The sequence below is a fragment of the Lonchura striata genome, chromosome 2 (genome assembly GCF_046129695.1).
Source record: "Lonchura striata isolate bLonStr1 chromosome 2, bLonStr1.mat, whole genome shotgun sequence".
Classification (NCBI taxonomy): Eukaryota; Metazoa; Chordata; class Aves; order Passeriformes; family Estrildidae; genus Lonchura; species Lonchura striata.
In genome coordinates this window covers 41,268,434-41,285,643 of record NC_134604.1, presented here as the reverse complement: position 1 = coordinate 41,285,643, position 17,210 = coordinate 41,268,434, and the positions used below count along the sequence as shown (strand labels likewise).

General features: G+C 35.0%; 1 protein-coding gene across 8 annotated transcripts in view; it reads right to left on the bottom strand.

Annotated features, from left to right (window-relative positions):
- The window catches only part of CNTN5 (contactin 5), a 591,904-nt gene that overhangs the window by 332,446 nt on the left and 242,248 nt on the right, over nucleotides 1-17,210 (bottom strand). Inside the window, exon 1 of one of the 8 annotated variants that reach the window (XM_021529325.3) lies at nucleotides 4,011-4,117. The exons of the other annotated variants lie outside the window; for them this stretch is intronic. The gene's annotated coding sequence lies outside the window, so the exon portion shown is untranslated. Of the gene's footprint in view, nucleotides 1-4,010; nucleotides 4,118-17,210 lie in introns of those variants that run through there. 8 annotated transcript variants of the gene reach the window in all.

Below are 17,210 nucleotides of genomic sequence, written 5' to 3'. Positions count from 1 at the left end.
TGCATATGAATAAAACCTTCAAATTTTCTAGCATTCTCCCAACAAGAATAAAACAAGGCATTGTTATGAATTACAAAAGAAGCACTATTTAAGGTGAGTAATTTCTGTCAGACCGTGCATACCTCAAAAACATATGTATTACAGGATAAAATATGAGAACTATCATGGTTTAACCCCAAACAGAAGCAAAGTATCATGCAGCTTCTTGCTCACTTCCCCATTCACCAAGGCAGCATGGAGAAGGAAATGGGACAAAAGGTAAACTCCATAGGCTGAGATAAGAACAGCTAACAATGGAAATGAAATATTAATACAATGGAATAAGAGATAAGAAAAAGAGAGATGGGGAAAAAAGCAAAGCCCACAATGATGCACAATACAATTGCTCACCATCTGCTGACCGATGCCCAGCTGGTTCCCCAGCACTGATGGGCTCCTACCTGCCAACTTGACCCAGTTTTTGTACTGGGCGTGACCTTCTGAGGTATGGAATATCCCTTTGGCCACTTTGGGTCAGCTGTCCCTGCTATACTCTTTCACAGTTTCTTGTGCCCCTCCTCACTGGCAGAACATGAGACACTGAAAAGTCCCTGACTCTAGATAAGCACTGCTCAGCAATAATTAAAATGTCAGTGTTATAACATTATTCATATACGAAATGAAAAAAAAGTATTGATCTAGGTACTAGAAAGAAAAATTAATTCTGTCCCAGCCAAAACCAGGACAGAATCTTATAATAAATATTTTCAAATACAGTTATAACTAAAAATTCAAGATCTTTCTTCCTTTTATTTTATGATAAAAATCACTTGGCAACAAACGTTGGTAAATTGTCATCTTTGAATAGGACAAGTTTTTCTTTAAACCTAATTCTAAGGTATCTATCAGATTTTGAATCACTAAAAGAAAGGGAAAAAGAATCACCTTCCTTTCAAATAAATACAAATACAAATATTATTAAAATAAAAGAGAATCAATATTGTGCTTACTAATAAAGACATGCTTTGTAGTGAAATTAGTTTTTTCTCATTGAGTCTAAAAATGTTATGATAATGATGATGATGGTTATTGATATTATTATTAAGCCTAAGACATTATTACTATGCTAAACTAAAAATGTCCATTGCCCAAGTAATTTCCTTGAGATATGTGGTAGAAGGATAAGCTAAAGAAATGTGTCTTGGATAGAGATCTGTCCAGGAACAAAGCATCACTTTTTCTACATGAAATATGACTACACAGACAGGTGATGATAGACAGGAATTTAATCTATACCAAGCAGAAAACCAGCATGAATTATGGCTTCTAGGCTAAAGTCAATTAATGAGTTTGTGTTTATCTAAATGCAGTCAAAGATATATTACAAGTGTGATTACAGTTGGCAACTAGGGATTGATATCTGACTAGGTATTTCTGCTTTACTGGTAGCATAGTTAGCCATGTAAAAACAGTGTGGATAGCTCTGTGGAGCTTAAATTCCTATGCTGGAAATCTATGAATCAGCTCAAGGCTCTGCAGGTTATACTATTAGTATTATATTTATTTTATTGTATTGGTCTAGTTTTTAAGTTTTCATTTCTAAAGTTGTTTTCTCACTACAGACATTGGAGAGATGTATAAAACTGCAATATCTTTACAAAAAACATCACAACTAGGAAAAATAGTTATGGAAATTGTTATCTTAGTTGTCTGAGTCACTAAATATTGAAATATAACAGGAAAACTGTATCTAAGGTATCTGACAAACATACTATATAACATGCACTGATTTTAAAATCCCTCCTCAGACCAGAAGTGTCACATAAGCACCTCCATATCCAGATGTTAAAGCCTGCTTCTTGCCTCACAAACCTATGTTTTATACTGCACACCACCTTATACTATCAATACAAACATGTGTCACAAAGAAGTTTATTTGCAGAGACAGAGATTTGGAAGAGAAAGAAATATAAGACAAAATCAATACCAAAACAGAATCAATAAAGAAATTAGATCTGCAATATTGTTCTTCCTATTACTGTTTATATTTTACTTACCAAGGCTTTAGATTTTTTTTTCCCCTAACTGTAAATTAGGTTTTTTAATTTCTCAAGTATACTACATGAAGTGTAGAACGCAGATCCAACTGTATATGGATATGCAAACCTTCCTTCCTCATTTATAGAAAAAAAGTAAATAAAGGAAAGTAAATAAATATTAAATAGTTACAGTACATAATCTGAAAGTTAATTAATAATCTATAACTTCTGGACATGTGTTTATCCTACCACGGATTTACCAAGGGGTGTGACAACAGGGGTATATTCTGATTTAATTTGAACATGGCACAGGTGAAAACCAGAATTGATGACAAAATGTATCAGAAGTGAGAGGCTACTCAAATGTAAAAGAAATAATTTATCTCCAATGATCTCTAAAGTGCTCTTACAAGCTTATACATATACTATTAATTGATCCTTTCTAGATGTACCTTTCTAGGTACGTATTCTGTGGTGTGGAAATCCCTAGTATCAATGGCAACACCCATATTTTCTTTTCAAAATATATATAAGGTTTCACTACCAAAAAATCCACTTGTTTTAATGTACATGAAGTCTAACTGTCTAGAACAAAATAAATGTGTGCTTTTCTCCTGATGTACCAAAGTAACATGAGAGAAAAGAAAGGAATCACTAGAATTTCTGGCATGGTGTTGTAGGCTAAAATTAATTTTATCAAAAAAACCCAAACTGACATCACTCAAATCCCCCACATCTCATGTCTATGTTACAAATAGGCATCTAGAGACAGCTCAGCTCAACTCATATTTTCAGTCTAATCCCTCCCAGAAATGATACAGAATTTTAGCTTACTTTTCATGGTCAGATTTAACTTGCAAACATGTGATTAATATACTTGAAATAGCCTTTACATGTAGGAGGCATGTGCTTTAAAGTAGCAATGCGTGTATGAAGCTTGCAAAGTGTTACAGTGAACTGGTTGCATGGAGGAGAAAATAAACTTGTTAGATGTCACTTGAAGTGTAACACTTCAAGTTCTCCACTTCAAGTGATTAGCTTTGAGGTCACAAGTTACCCCTGTGAGAATGACAAATATTTACTTCACTACAATAAATCAGTCCCAAGAGCTAAAGAAATCTATGGGTGTGAACTTCTCCTACTATCAGCTTGGTCTGCTTACTACCTGCAAAGATTGTAGCCTGTCCATCACTAATTTACAAGGACTTGGTTTTCAGGCAGAAGTAAGATCTGATGTCTCTTGAGTGTTTTTACATTTATTTCATGTGTAGCTATTCCATCAATATATTGTGTGCAGTCCTAAATGGATTGTGCAATTTGGAATCATATTTAGGGTTATTTTTAAATTAAATTTTGTCCTGATTGGGTATAAAAAAAGTCAAGATGCATTCACATTCAGCAGTTTATTTTACCATCAATGTTAATCTTTCTTCAGAACTTTCACTCATATCTCAGAGGCTCAAAATCTACACAACTTCATCAGATGTTACAGGAGTTTTCTCCAGGCTTATCAATATGGCCAGCTTCTGTCCCACGTTCATTTGCAATCTTAATTTCCAGAATGAAGGCACTGGAACTGCATAACTATCAGCAGAATAATGACATCCCTCCATCTGCCCATAAACAGAAGGAAAATTATCCTTTAAATGAACCTGTTGCAAGCTTTATACATCTCATCTTTTAAAAGTATCTTCCAATTCATTTACACTAGATCTGTCATTGAACAGTTCGCCCACTGCAAGTGCCTGTATCAATATCTAAATGTATCACAAGAAATTGACTCTTTTTTCTTTAGAAAGTGTGGCTCTGTTTCCATGGGGAAAATAAGTTATTTTAACTGAGACATGATAAGTTTATCTTCCTTCAGGAAAAAAACCCAAAACATGGCATGTATATGTTCTTTCTCCTCTTACCACTTGGCTTCCTCACCCACATTTATTTTCTTCCAAAACAACAATTCTGAACACAGCTAAATTTTATTTCTATGTTTACCTTTTTTTGGACAGTTTGCCTCCTGTCATTTCCATAATATTGCCAAACTTAGTCTCTAACCATGAATTTGTTGGTATTCTTATTGTTTCTCACTGTAGTGCTGCAGTCACTGCATCATTTATGATTTTCATGCAGCCCAACTTCAGAGAACAACAAAGTGATACAGCCTGATTATCATTCTCCTCCAAGGCAGTATCAACCTCTGGAAAGAAATGAGGCAAAGGAAAGGAAATAGGTAATGATGGAATAGGTAAATGACAAGTAAAAAGAATATAGTAATTAATAAATAATTTTAAAGTTCTAAATAAAAGCCTTGAGTAAGGAAACTGTTTGTTATTGTTGTTGACAGAGTATAATATGCAAGATAAATATAGTAAAAATAGGATTTCAGAATGTCATCAAATTCCACTGCTTTTTAAAATACATTTGGAAATTACAGCTTTCTGCATTTAGGTATAAAGCAGTCACTCCATTTATCTTCTTATGTTTATATTCATTGCTATCTTAAGCAAACCAATTTAGGAAATATGTGAGTAAAAATGGGTTTCATCATATACTTTAGGAGCCCTGAATCTAGTAATTCTTTTAGGAAGGTATGAAGGAAGCCTGAGAGGTTGCTCTTAAACATATTTAAAGAGCAACCAAGCAGCAAGGAAATATTTCACTCCAATTTGAAGAAGGCACATCATTTTTTCATGACTATTAATACATAAATTTATATTTAAGGAACAGAATTATTCTGTTGACTCTCTGAATTAGCTATCATTCATCCAATAGCACCTGCTATTCAAAATGCTGTCTTCAGATATCCTGTTGAGATAGGGCACTCTTGTGTGTCGGGGTTTCATAGAAAGTTAATGTCCTGCAGGAGCCACAGTCTCAGGATTGTTCAAAATACAGTGACCCACAGCTAACCAAAAGGGTATATCAAACAGAGAGGTATCTTTGAGTTCTTATTTTCTTTGATACATATTCATAACACCCAAGATTATACCTTCCTGTGCAAATTTAGGATACTGACTACATTCCCAATGAAAGAATCCAAAGTGGCACCTCGTAAAGCCTCTCTCTGTTTAGGAGCATCAAGGTGTGAAAGTGTGGAGTTTACATTTATGGTTAAAACACCAGCAGAAGAAATTTGCTATTCTTCCCCATCTCAATTCAGTTACAAAAACTCAGGGCCAGTGTTTCCCAGTTTCCAGTTCCTAAAGAGTTGACACACAAAATAGCATACATGATTCCATTCCTCATGTTGAAGTTAGTTTTGGAACACAAAATTATCAGACTAAGCAGAAAGAAAATTGATGGGAAGAATCAATCTCTTTCATGTTTGGCAAACCTGCATTCCAGTCTATTCCTTTTCTATTAATTGCTTCAGGATTGAACTCAATGGATGTTCAATACAAAAACATTGTAGTAATCTGCAGTGAAGCAATGGGGAATTAAGTCTACTCACTGCCAAAAGATATAACAAAAACTATCCTGTTCAGCTCTGCATTTAATGTCAGAATGGGAGTATACCAAGATGCTAACAGAGTAATAACCAAACCTGAGCTGCCATGAATGACAGTCTTCTGAGGAGAAAGAGGAAAACTGCAGCTTGAAAACAAACAAAAACATCTACACATTTAAAAGATATCACTATGGTCTTAAAGGCTGTTTTGAAAAGGATTGTGGCCTTGAGCTTTGGAACATTTGGTGCATATGTAGCAACCAAGACTTTGATGATTTTTTAGGACACGGAAATACTTTCTTAAATAGTTTTCTATAGAAACAGAAAGATAAATGCTAAAGGAACATCGAAGTCCAGTATGTGATGACTCTTCATTTCTTATAAAGTTTCTGACCTGCTCTTGAATACAAGTACCTAAATTGCTGTTCAAATCCTATAAGACCCACATAGGAACTACAGCAGGCAGTCTGTTCCTACAATACAGATCATTCTGCTTATTCTCTCCTCTCTCAGATTATATAGCTAAAATAAATCTTCTTAAGAATGAATTTGTTTTCATTAATTTCCAATACCAATCTAGATATTTCTTTTTAACATATTTACCTTTTCACAAAAAGCAATGGTGTAAATTGAGTCCTTTTTTCTAGCATTCCTTACAAGAAACCAGTTATGTTGTATACTTCTATCAACCATTTGAGGTGGTAGAACATATATTTCACATTGTACTACCAAAAAATGAAAACTGTTTCAGTGCGGCACTTTTTAGCACTTTTCTTTTGTAAACTTATAGGCTGCTACTTTTTGTAGCATTATAATTGAATTTTTCCTTTATTACCTTTAGTAAAAACTAAATAATGTCCCTTTGTATAGAAATTTAGTCAAACTGCTAAAGCTTTTGTACAATGAATAATTGGATATTGGAATATCTTTGAACAGAGAGAATTGGGTGGCAGTTTTTTGTTTATTTTTGTGAGGTTTTCCCCCTTTTTTTTTTTTTTTTTTTTAATCAAGAAATGCAATTGCTTTTGTCCTACACTATAAATTACAATAAAAGGATTTGGAGATAGAAAAGGTTTTACGTTATCTTTATAGACCATGTTTTAAAGGCAATAACATTTTTAGTTCATTAATTTTCTTATAAAGCAGATTTTTTTTTTTTTTTCATTTTAACAGAATTGGCACTGGCTTGCTACCCAGTCTCATTTACTTTGATTTCTGGCTTTAACTCTCATTTTTCTTATCTGTTTCAGACTCATGGTAAGCTCAGTCATTCTCAAATGTTCTATCCTGTGACCCACTGATCTTAGTTTTCCCTTTTGCCCTGACTTCCATGAATTGGATCATTATAATCTCTCTTTGTAGATACTGAAGGTTGCATTATCCACACTTAGAGATCAGCAGAAGAGAAAGTGAACCTAGTGTGTAAAAGAGATTGTTACTCCTGCTGTGGGATGCTGTAGTTGGTAACATGCTTCTTTCTTCCTCAGAGGTTTACTGTACTTTTGGTAGCTCACAAGGTGATAAACCACTTTTGCCTGAAAATCTGCCCTTCAAACATCACTGCTCAAAAACTGTATGTCTTCCCTGTCTGCCATTCTGGAATTCTCCTTTACAAAGCATATATTTTCATGGTAAAGCTAATCCCTCTAGACAAGAATAAATTGGTACAGTGGAGGAGCAGCAACAGCCAAGGAGTACTCTTCACAGGAGGCCAAATCTAGTCAAGAGCTTCATCACATTATCTCCATCTGGAAGTGTGTGAAAAATCCTGGTGAAATAATAGACTAAGCTGAGTTTTAGGAGAGCAGATGCTGGACCGCTACATGGTGTCATAACCCATAATGATATGAGAAAATCTGTCACTTCAGTTCAGGCAAATCTCTCCCATGCACTAATATTTTGCTTTTTCCAGTCTCTGCCTTATTTTCCTTTAAGTTTTCTTATTACTTCCAGTTCTCCTTCAGCTCTACAATTTTTCCTCTACTCTTTAATCTTTCCCACTTCTCTTTCTCTAATCCTTGTCTCAGGGTATCTTTTATTGTCCTAGAAGACCATCTATTATCCTATACATAAAGGGGCTTCTTCAGCTTTGCTGTGTTGTACTGTCGTAGTTTGACATGGAAAAAGAATTTTTTCCGGAAGGAAGAGGTCAATTTAGATATTGACCAGATGAAGGTGGACACGCCTCTGAGAACACAGAGGGGTTAAAAGCAGAATTCCCAGGGGAACTCGCTCTCTTTGGTTCCGCTCAGCACAGTGCAGCCTCTCCCCTGCCCGGCCGTGGCTGGGTGGGGAGGGGAAGCCCCATGGCCTGACTGAGGTGGGCCCAAGGGTGGAGGGACTGGAACCTCCTGCAGATGGAAGGGTGGAGAAATCTGGGATGTCTCTGTTCCCCCCCAGAGTTTCTGTCCCGAGAGGGAGAGAGAAAGAGACACAGCAGTTCTGTCAGTAATTCCACCCTGAGGAAGGAGGAGTGGGGGAAGCTGCAAGGTGCCCAGTGCGTGGGAACCGCTGGAGTTGGCATCGAGCCATCCCTGGGAGTTTGGACTTTTAACCCTTCCTTGAAAAATGAAAGCTTTATAAATTTTTCTTTCCCCTCCTCGGTTTGAAAGAGAGGAAGAGGGACACCTTGGACCCTGGGATGTTAGAAGGAGAAATTCTAGATGGGAGGGGGACAAGGAGTGGCTTTTGGCTGGACTTTTCCGTGTTGGCCACAAACTGAACCAATCCTCTCCTTCAAGAAAGACTGTGTTTTGGGAGGATGCCAGTGAGCCAAGAGACCTGCTTCAGCTGGGAAAAGATAGAAGTGGAGTGAACAGATAAAAAGTTAGAAGGTTTGTGGTAGTGCCCCTATCCTCAAAAGAAGGAGAAGAGAAGAGAAGTAGATCTCTGTTCTTGGACCCTCGGCCCCAGGGGAAATGGGAAAAATGGGGGGGACTGTGGTCCCAAACAATGAAAAACTGAACTGTTGTGTTCTTCCCTCTTGGCAGGACATCCTTAAAAGAAAAAATCCTAAAAGCAGTCTGTTCATCCATGCATTGGTGGTGAGAGCACTGTGCATGGAAAGGAGAAGGGTCACCATTGGCAAACTTTTCTCCGGGCAATGCCATGTGTGACATGGAAACACAGGATATGGAGCTGTGTTTTCTTAAGGGGTCTGTAGCACAGGAGAGACTGTTCCCTTGAAAGGCTGAGTATCAATTGTCTGGAGGGTAGAAACCTGATTGGGGTCCAGATTGTGTCTCACTGTGGTTTGTTGGAGTTAGGTAGTGGGAGGAGGAATGTTTTGCAAGGTTTTCATTTTGATCTTTGTGTGCTTTTTTTTTTTTTCCCTTTTCCCTTTCTTTTTTTCTTTTTGTAGTAATAACTTAATAAAGTTTTTTTCCTGTTATTAAGCTTGGGCCTGCTTTGCTCTGTTCTCGATTCCACTTCACAGCATTCAAGAAAAAGATTACATTTTCATAGAGGCACTGGCATTGTGCCAGTGTCAAACCATAACATGTACTTATAAGTCAGCTGATATCCAGACATAACTAGGCTATAAATAATTCTGTTAATATTTTTCAAGTGCTAATTAATATGTCATATTCCTTATTACAAAATAAAGTTTGCTTTTTTAGATGTATTGCAGCTATACTTAATGGAAAACATACCTTCTTCCACTTACACAGGCATTCACTGGCACCTGTTTACTCATCAACAAGTTGCCAAAACTGTTTGTGGATGCCTTGTGAGAAGGTTTATAATCTACTTTTGCATATCCAAAGTAAGTATTGTCACTGACAGTATTTCATTAGCAAGTTCTTTCATGATGATAATTTGATTTGATTAATTATGAAGGCTGAGAATTTTAGGAGCCCCCTGGTGAGCAGTAGCAATCCATGGGAATACAGTGACTGGCAATGAGGGGAGGAGACTGCCCAGGAGACAATACTTGTTATCAAGTCTGCTGGTAATAAACACAGCTAGTAATGCTGAAACAAACACTTCCTGAATAATTTCCATTCCTTGCACCTCTTCTCAGTATTAGTAATGAGTTTCCACTTTTTATCTTGCTAGAATAGAGAAGGGTTTACTTTCCTATTAAATTTCACTCAGACTAGTCTGACACATACCAAGAATGTCAATCCTGAAGCACTGAAGGAGACAACTGCTAGGTTGCTCTTGGTGTTTCATGTATTTGACTCAGGCTGTCAGGACAGACAAACAGGGAGACCCTCCATCAAAGTGAAGCCACTAAGACGAGGCTGCAGGGTATTTCTTCTTCTGTGGGAAATATTAGCAAGATAAACACCTACTAAATTTGGATTTTAAAAAAAGTCTCGCTGAGAGATTCTCTTATGCTGAGAGAAGGCTAGTAAAAGATATTAAGATGTCATCCACATACATCCTTGAAAGAAAATATCTCATTAACCTTCTTTAAAAATCTGACATCTTGTCTTTGATACAATTATGAAATAACTACAAGTATTAATAAAATGGGAAATTTTCCACTAAAGATAAGATGTTCCCTGTGGTCAGTTTAAGGACACCACACAGCAGGGGCTAGTCCTTTCCTGTCAAAGAATGATGGAGGCTTCAGCTCATATGAAAGGAAGAGTCTTGCAACTAAAATAGCATAATTGTAGTACCCAGTGATATTTTTCCCTTAATCCATACATGTTTATGAATATGTTGACTAATATAAAACTTGTGTTATGCACTGAATGCAAAATGACCTATTTTCTAAACCCAAGTTGTCAACAAGAGAATATCTATTCAACTTGGAAGGAATTCGCTATTTTTAAAAAAAAATCAGAAATTGCACTAAATACCATGATTTTTCTCAAGCTCACCTTTAAAATCTGATTTAGATTTTTATATAGATAAAAACTTTATAGTCTCTAGTACAAAACTTAGAAAGTCTTGGTTTAATGTACTGAGGAGCCCACACCAAATAATAAAAATGCTTTGCAATATTCATCTTAAAGTTCTGCAGAAAGATCACAAGTTCTCCATTTGTTTTTCACTGTTCAGTGATACCAATAGACTAGAAGGCTTAATGATAAGCAGAATATCTATATCTATGTCACCTGCTGTTTGTATATTGATTTAAAACTAAATTTTAGACAAAACCTATTTTCATAATCTAATTTCACCTGACAAAAGCAGATGAGATATGCTGATCACAGCTGCAAGATAATGCCTACTTTAGAAGTACAACTTCAATTACTCATATGGGATGCCAGTTCCTAAATAAACAATTAAAGAAACAGACCTGAAGGTAATTTATCAAAATCAAGAAAAACTGCACTGTGTATAGCAAGTGTCTCAAAAATGACCTGAAGTTAATTTTCAGAAAATGACTAAGTATTACTATCCCTGTGCTATCTGACTACCTGTTTGTTTGTTGGCTTTTGGTTTTGTTTGGTTTTGGTTTGTTTGTTTTTGCTTTTTAGGATTAGGTAATATTACTGCAATTTTTTTTTTCTTTCCAAGCTTGAAGTTGCATTTTGGCTCCTTTCTGTGTCTTGCTCTTTAATACTGTAACCAAGCATGGTTCCATGCATTATGTCTCAATAATGAAAACATCCATTTTTGATCCACAGTACAATCATAAAATTATTTATTATTTTAGGTTGGAAAAGCTCTTTAAGATAATAAGGCTGACTCTATTCACTGTTAAACTGTATCTCCAAGTGCCACATCCATATATTTTTGGAACATCTTCAGGGATGTTGACTTTACCACCTCCCTGGGAAACTTGTTCCCGTGCCTGACCACTCTTACAGTGAAGAATTTTTTCCTAACATCCAACCTAAACCTTCCCTAGCACAGCTTGAGACTGTTACGTCTGGTCCTGTCAGTTGTTACTTGGGAGAAGGGATGAACCTCACCTGGCTACAGACTTCTTTCAGGAAGTTCTAGAGAGTGATGAGGTCCCCCTGAGCCTCCTGTTCTCCAGGCTGACCCCCCCAGCTCCCTCAGCTGCTCCTCACAGCCCTTGTGCTCCAGCCCCTTCCCCAGCCCCGCTGCCCCTCTCTGGACACGCTCCAGCCCCTCAATGTCTTTCTTGCAGTGAGGGGCCCAGAACTGAACAGGAGTACAAGAGCAAATTTTAACAAGTATATACTAGTGGTTGTATCCTTATCTAATGTTTTTTCTCATTCTTCAGACAAAGCACTGGCAGATGGACAACTATAATGGACAACTATATCTTTTTTTTCCAAAATGCTTTTCAAACTTCTTAAATTGTTTTGTTTTCAAACTATGGAAATCACGGCAACAGTTAGGTTTTTCTGGGGCTGAAAGCACTCATCCCTTTCATCCACTCCTCCAGTGTGTGTTGTCTTATTCTCAACTTTCTATCTCAAAATAAAATTATCTTATTATTCTGACTTCTTACACTTATTATCTTTATTACTGCTAAATGCTAGCAGTATGAATATAAACAATTATTACCCTCCAGAAAAAAAAAAAAAAAAATAAAGTTTTCCAATAGCTGAGTTTGTACCAAATTAACCTTCTGGAGTAGGAACTTTTACAAGAGGGTTGGACAGAAATTAATTTCAACAAACTCTGATTTTCCTCTCTCTTCCTTGGTATATTAAGTCTAGTTGTCTAAAACATCAGACATTTTGGCTATTAAAACGTCTTGCTTCCTGACTCCTGTCTTTCCTAATGAACTGTCAAGTCATCTGTTCTGCCCATGTTTATGATTTACTAACCATAACTGATAGTGATATTTTATGACATGCATTTGTCTAATTTGGATGTCATTTCCATGTAGCAATTTTACAAAGGTGAACCTTATGCTACTGGTAGACCAACAAAAATTTTAATAGTATCAAATCAACTTTTGAAATCTGTTTGAAAAATCAGCATTTCATTTAAAAAACAAACAAACAAAAGCAAAAAAAATCCACTAAAAACCCCAACCTTCTCCTCTAAGCACATACAAGAATACTCAAGGTTGAATTTTTCTGCTAAAAAAAATCTGAACTGTTACATTGCATAAATTTCCAGAGAAGAAAGGCAATATGAAAGAATCAGATGTCTATTGGAACTAAGAATGCAGTTGAAATCTCTTGATTCTTGTACAGTAATCTTAGATGTAAACAGCAAGTGAGCACTCACATTACGCATTTTTAATATTATTATTTTTTTCTGTACCAGAGCAGCTCATATATAATTAAAAGAATGATTTGTTAATAAAATCTGTTCTTAAACTCTTTCAAATAAATTAATGCCTTTTTTTCACTCTTGACATGTAAGATTAGATATTGAGATAAGATTTGAACACTTTATCCTTTTGTGATAATTAGAAGCCTACTTGTCGAGATTTTATTTGTATTCTAAAAGTATTCTGTGTATTCTATACCACAGCTTAATGCATGGAGGAGAGACACAACAGTTCTTTGTCAAACACCATGTATGAAAGGGTCTGTAAACGTGTTTGTGTGTTTGTGTTTGTGCGTGTGTGTGTGTGTTTGAACATGCACAAATGTGGTGTGAGAGAGAAAAAGAGAAAATCCTTCTTTAATGTAGTGAAATGTAGAAGTATCAACTAAGAGTCATGGCAAGCAGGCAACAGCATGCATTCAGCTTACACTTTTTACACAAAACAGATCAATGCACAGGGAGCATAATATTTCATAGATGGCTTTATTTTAAATTTTTAAAATAGGTCGATTGATTAATCAAACAGTATTGCCAACAAAAGGAAAATTACTTATTTGGATATGACTTATTTATCTTTCTAGCACGCTGAATGTCCCAATATTGAGCATGACTCCCAAATATTATGCTAATAGTATTTTTGTTGTTGTTTTGAATATATTTTACATGGAATCAACCCAGGCCATGGAAGAAAAATTTAATTTCTATCTATCCTCACACTGATGACATAGCAAAAAGCTATTACATCTGGCAACAGAAGCCTTTTTCTTATATTTAAATATATGATGATACAGCACTTAGAAATGTTAGCACTTCCTAGTCTCAGCAGTTTGATCAACATGAAGATAGTATCACCATGCTTCCACAGTGTTATAAAAACCTGCAAATGACCAGCACCTGTAGCAAAATAATTTCTGCACAATAAATATAAATGGCATCTGCTGCTCAGAATACTTTAGCCTTATAGCTGGAATTGGAAAGGCATATTCTAAGCAAAACTGCTGCTGAGATAGCATATTTTAGAGGCTTATGGGAAATTAGAGGTCTATCAATGACATGCATCATCACTTCAAATGAACTGTGGAATCCAATAAAATAAGTGTTCAGATTCCACATACTTGGAAGTGGGCACAAAAAGGTTTAATTTCTCCTGATTTCATGCAATGGCTTTTTCATTATGATACCAATTTTGGCACTTCTGAAATTGAAAAACTAAGTAAATAGGCTAAACCTTAAAATAGCTTGGTAGGAGGGGAACATGGCTTAGGAGGACTGAGGAATATGCCTGACATATTGCTTGAATAATGAATTCTATTTCCATGGTAGAAGTACCGTCACACTTTGTCAAGCTTAGCCAAGATGCAGAATCTATGCAAATGTATAGGAAAGGATGCAGGGCAAAATCAAAGGGCTCTGATCAATGTCCTCTTGTAGGAGTGTTTTAGCAAATTACTGCACCAAAGTGAATGTCCCGCCTAATGCCAGAAGCATTCAGTTTTTTAAGAGAGAACTGCATATTCTGGTCTAGCCTAACCACACAAACCCCATCTTTCCATTCGAAGTTTAAATTATTGCTTCAGAATGCAAACTAAAAATGTTAGAACATATTTCCTTTTCATCACCTCCTACACAGGGGCAGTAAACTGTGCTTCAAAAAAGGCAAGGAGAGCTGGAGATAGATATGACACATCAGCCTAGCAAGATTCACTAGAGGACGTGCATCAAAACCCAAAGCATTTGGTTTTACAAGGGTGGCCAGTACTGATAAGGAGAAAGAAAGGAAAAAAAAAATTTAATCTACTTAGCAAAGATGGCAAAAAATGTACACTGTTTTGTGGATGACAAAGATACAGACCAATGTACATCTGAAAAATAGCCCAAACCAAAAGTCTTTTTGGAGTCTGAGAAATTACTGCATTTCACATTCATGAAAAACATTTCCCATGGGAAACATCTTGTCCTTAGAGGTAGTATGTACTCCGGCACCATTCCTGAAATGTACATCACATCCCTGCATCTGTATTTATGTACTAAGTTTTCAATAATTTAATGTTGGAAAACATTTAAATGATTTATGAATTTAGGCATTCATCATGTAATTTTCCCTAATAATGATGTAATTCTGATGCTACTGAACTATAAAAAAATTCGATGTAATTCATAAACATTTGCTTCTTTTCTATTTAGTTAGTCCTGCTGCAAGCCAGTTATAATTTCTAGATTACTTATTTTCCTCAAAAAAATAATTAATTTCTTATTTTATCATCCTTGCAGAGAAATATGCAGACTGAACAGTTGTGCCAAAGAAATATTACAAAAGAAGCTTCAGAATAAATTCTGACTGTATTGAAGTGAAATGCATAAAATAAATATGGTCCTTAACTTTTGGCAAATATATTTGTCATCTGAATCTAGCAGATAACCTTATAAATCTCTCTCTTCAAACAGTAAGCTTTTTCTGAATGTTTTTCACTTTGACAAGAAAAAGGACTAGCACATTTTGTCAAAATTGCAACCAGCAGAATATTTATTGATAACACTAGAACATCATAATTATATTATATTATCTAGAAACTACCCTTTTACAGAAGATTGAGAGGATATTATTGTCATTGATGTGAAAGATTTTGGTATAAACAATGTATAAAAATACACTAGAATGATTAAAGTATGTGGTTCAATACACACAGAGATGAAATGAAGAATAAACAGAGATTCAAAACAGAAGTAATTAATTCAGTGCACTAAGAAAAATGCATAATTTCAGACATCAGAAACTCTTGAAAAAAAAAAAAAACCCACAACAGTTTTTCAGTACAATTAACTAATGAAAAACTTGGTTTTTCATTGAGTGGCCTTTATGATGGTTGTTCTCCAAAAGCCCTTGAGATCAACATACCTTTTGGTCTAATAGAAACTTTAATTCTTTAGCTTTGGAGTACCATATGATTTTTACATGCATTTATATGCTTTATGAAAGTTACACATTTGTTTCACAAATCTTTAAAAGTGGTTGTTTTTTAAAGGTCAGGTGACTGATATTAAACAACCTTTGGAATCATTTTAACACAGAAAGTTTTGACGAAATATAAATGGAGAGAAGATATTGTCTGGGGAATAATTAAATTAGAAAAAATTTCTTTTGTGGCAAGAAATGTATTTAGCACTAGAAATGAAATCCAGCCTGCTGCCTCATCTCTCAGACATTCAGAGGTCTGGGTCAGCATAAGAATTCTCATGTGAGTATTCTTTTTACTCCCTCAATGGCTAGACTAAATCTTCTTCAGAAGCTTTAGGAAAATAATTTATTTGACATTTAGGAAAATTTAGGAAAAAGTGACAGTTCACTATCAACTATCATTATCAAGAATATCAAATAATATCACTATTAGAGTACTCAGGGGAATAAAGAAGCAGAAAATAAAGACATTGCATTGTCACACTTTTGACCATGAAAGTTGATTCAGGGCAATCAAATCCATCCTGATGGATTGCTTCAGTAACCTCAACTGTCTCTGTTCTCACCAAAACTAGCCATCCTCTGGCTGTAGAGAAGTTCTAATATGAAAATGAGTATATCTTATGAAACCACAAAATTCTGACATCAGAATATTTAAATAATAGTTCTTGGTTCTCCAATTTTCCCTGTATTTCTCCACAGATATTCATAAAACAGCAGAGTAAAATTGGTTAGTTTTAAGGATAGCTGCATTTCTGGGAGAGGATCTTTGTCACAATGTTAAATGAAACGTGCCATTCTAAGACTCTTGCTTAGGATGATTGCAGAAAAGGTTTCAGATAGCATAAATTGCAACAATTCTGTGAATAAGTAATCTGTTTATATAATATTCTTTTATTTGTTAACCCCTAAAACACAATTATAACAAGTAAAATGAATTCTTAATATTGACTGTTAAGATTCAATACAAACATTTAATATTTTAAACATATATCTGCAGCATCAAATGCAGCACTTCAAATGTTATAAATCCATATGTTTATGGGTATTCATGCTTTCTCAATTCATTTTGTCTGCATCAGATTATTTAAAAACTTTAGCAGGTATGTTTATTTTTATTTAGAAGATTTTTCTTTTTATTAGAATTGCTTTATTATTATCTAAATAGTTAAGAAAGCAATTTCAATTTCATTTCCATTTTCAGTGAATGAATTATATCTTCTGTGTAGAAAGCATGATGTGTGAGAGTGAAAAGGAATTCTATTTAAAAACCCCAATATTATGCGGAAGCATATGTAGTTATCATTTTCCTGATATTTAGAGGTTCAGTTCTCAAATATGATTTTTTATTTACACTTTTCTTATTGGAAAAACTTGGCATTCCTTAATGTTTAAGGACAATTGAATTTCATTTGTTGTTTTACTAAATATATATATATAAATATGTTTTTTTTGAGATATTTTTAATTATTTCTGTCTCTGTAAGCATGCTTTGTATATGCTTCCTTTACTGAACAGAAATATACACTCAATACACAGAATTCCACACAAGGTTTTAACAGTATCTGACAATATGGCATTCATATTTCATCATTTCATCATTACTACTGAAAATATTTTGCTTAATACA